Source organism: Ipomoea triloba, chromosome 10, assembly GCF_003576645.1.
Source record: "Ipomoea triloba cultivar NCNSP0323 chromosome 10, ASM357664v1".
NCBI lineage: Eukaryota > Viridiplantae > Streptophyta > Magnoliopsida > Solanales > Convolvulaceae > Ipomoea > Ipomoea triloba.
This window is the reverse complement of record NC_044925.1, coordinates 21,497,879-21,501,517: the sequence shown is the minus strand read 5'-3', so window position 1 is coordinate 21,501,517 and position 3,639 is coordinate 21,497,879.

Here is a 3,639-nt window from a genome sequence, read left to right as displayed (position 1 = left end):
GGGGGGGAGAAATTTGAAAAAATTGATAAAATATTTTTTCTATTAATTCTACATGTACTTAGGGATGACAACGAGGAAGGGCGAGAGTGAAGAATGGGGTCCCCATCCTCGCCCGTGAATTCATTCCCTTACGGGATGGGGAATTACCCTCCATCCCCATCACTACGGGGATTTTTTATGTACAGAGGTTTCCCGTCTTGATTTTTTTTTTTAAAGTATACACATTTCAACTTTAGTATAGTATACTATAAAATAATATTTTATTTAAATTATTCAAAACATAAGTCATTTTTTTTAGTACTACTTACCTACCCGCTTTCATATGCGAGTGCAACTGGGTATCACTAAACCACAAGGTCTTGGTCAAAACTTAAGCTTTTAATTAACCAAAATACCAAATATCCATACATAATAAATTGAAAAAAAAAAAGAATCAAAAGTTTAAACACTTGGTGAGAGTAGTATAACAGTATATCTACCATTTTAATTTCTTTTCTATTTTTACAAAATTTTCACATGTGGGGTACACTTTTTGGAGAATGAAAATGATAAACCGTGGGAATAGGTAAAAAAGAAAAAAAAAGTGTAAAAAGTGAAAACAATAGAAAAATTTTCCAAACAACAGACATGTTTGGTGGTTGTTTTTTGTTTTAATTTTTAAAATAAAGATGTACTGCTTTTGACCTTTTCATTTTTTGCAGCTTTCCCTTCCTAATTTATTTGCACTTGGAACCTTGTGTACTTCAATAATTCCTAACCAAACAGCATATGAAACAAAGCAGAATTGAACATGTAGGAAGAAGAACCTTTGACCTTGAAGCCTGCCTGCACAAGTCATCACTACTTACTAAACAATAATTGATTGGTTTTTAATTTCTATCTTTATTCATTTTGAAACCCAATTATTGATTTAGACACAGCTTGTTGAAATCTTCTTTTGTTAATTTGATGCTTCCAAGGTTATTTTATTCTTAGTTAGGAAGGTTCCAATTTTGACCATTCACTACAACTAACCATGCATGCTTTGAACTTTACTTGCTAACTTCTTAAGATTGCTATTTTATATACTTATTAAAAGATTATGAACAGTAACTAGCTTGGTTGGCATGAGTAGCCGTACACTTTCGTCCAAGAGAGATCGAGAGTTTGATCTGAACCTCTTCTCGTATAGAAATTATAGGTAAAAATGTTCTATTTCACCAAAAGGTATGCATTAGCTCAAGTATGAGGGAATTGAGCCGTTTAAACATAAGACCTGATTGATGCTTGATCGATTCGTTTTTTTTTTTTTAGTGCTACTGACTCTGTTGTATCTGTTCATAACTACTGAAGCGCAAGATCAGTCAACAATGCCTCCACTGAGGCTCAAACCCATATCCTTCCATATGGGGGTGCAACTGGGCAACACTAGACCACAAGGTCTTGACTAATTTTTTTTCGTTAATTGTACTTGACACTTAAGAAGAGATCAGAGAATTTTATAAGTATGAGTGAGACCAATTAGAATGATTCCATTATATATATGTTGCATGCACTTAACAAGTTTGTAATTAAGAACCAAATGTTATTGGTAAGTATGTCATATGTGCATTATTTTGTAGGTGACCCACAAGTCCAAAACCCTGAAGAAATCAGAAATTGAATTGCCCCAATTTACTCAACTCCCATCTACTGGTCTGCTTAACTATATACAAACTTTATGTCATTTCGTACCATTTAATTTATTTGTTCTAGTGGTGCATCCCTAGTCCCTACTTCTACCTATCTCTTTATGTGCTAAATCCCAACTAACCACTCTTTACAACCTACTTCACACATCTTTTTTTTTTTTTTAAATAAATGAAAATACAAATTTATTAAACAATCAAGCATATGAAAGAAGATTGATAGGCTAATTTTGGATTATCAGATTAATTTTTTTATTGGGTGCAATTTTTTAAACCTTAACTCGTTAATTTTTAAATTAATTATTGATCGATTTTGTGTTAGATTGAGACCTCTATATTCCTCTAAAATGAGGGGGAGAAAACCAACTTTAGACATCTTCAGATCATTTTGAATTTTGTCATCTTGTGTGCGTTTTGTGGTGTGCAATAGAGTCTGTAGCGGAATGTGTGTAGCAGAATCTTTTTATGTGTGCATTTTTCTTTTAATGGATGAGGGTGGTCTCTGCATTCTAGGTTGATTGTTTGTGCATTTTAAATATAACTAATATTGTATGTCAAATTCAACGTTTGATCAATATATGTGAATATACGTTTGGGGCGATGTGTGCATTTCAATGTCATCTTGTGTGTGTAGGCCGTTTTGTGGTGTGCATCAAAATGTGTAGCGAAATGTGTGCAATAGAATGTTTTTACGTGTGCGTATCTTTTTTTAATTGCAGGAGGTGGTATGTGCATTTTAAATGCAACCAATATTATATGTCAAATTTAATGTTTGATCAGTATATGTGAATATACGTTTAGGGTGAGGTGTGCATTTCAGTGTCGTCTTGTATGTGTAGACCGTTTTGTGGTGTGCATTAGCGTGTGTAGCGAAATGCGTGTAGTAGAGTGAGTTTACGTGTGCAGATCTTTTTTTTTTTTTTTTAATGGCAAGGGTGATCGGTGCATTCTGGGTTGGATTTATGTGCGTTTTATATTATCAAGGAATTAAACATTATACCCATGACTAAATATGGCTATCAAGGAATTAAACATTATTCCCATGACTAAATTGTCATCCTCACTTGTAGTTGCGTTATTTTTCTCCCATCACATGCACGAATTTGGGGTGACACACACCCAATCTCAACCGTGCATTTTAATTATTGGATGGCCAGGATTGGTTTTTAAGTACTCACTGGTATATGGTTCTCACTGGATTGTTAGTATATATATATATATATATATATATATATATATATATATATATATATATATATATATANAACCCATATCCTTCCATATGGGGGTGCAACTGGGCAACACTAGACCACAAGGTCTTGACTAATTTTTTTTCGTTAATTGTACTTGACACTTAAGAAGAGATCAGAGAATTTTATAAGTATGAGTGAGACCAATTAGAATGATTCCATTATATATATGTTGCATGCACTTAACAAGTTTGTAATTAAGAACCAAATGTTATTGGTAAGTATGTCATATGTGCATTATTTTGTAGGTGACCCACAAGTCCAAAACCCTGAAGAAATCAGAAATTGAATTGCCCCAATTTACTCAACTCCCATCTACTGGTCTGCTTAACTATATACAAACTTTATGTCATTTCGTACCATTTAATTTATTTGTTCTAGTGGTGCATCCCTAGTCCCTACTTCTACCTATCTCTTTATGTGCTAAATCCCAACTAACCACTCTTTACAACCTACTTCACACATCTTTTTTTTTTTTTTAAATAAATGAAAATACAAATTTATTAAACAATCAAGCATATGAAAGAAGATTGATAGGCTAATTTTGGATTATCAGATTAATTTTTTTATTGGGTGCAATTTTTTAAACCTTAACTCGTTAATTTTTAAATTAATTATTGATCGATTTTGTGTTAGATTGAGACCTCTATATTCCTCTAAAATGAGGGGGAGAAAACCAACTTTAGACATCTTCAGATCATTTTGAATTTTGTCATCTTGTG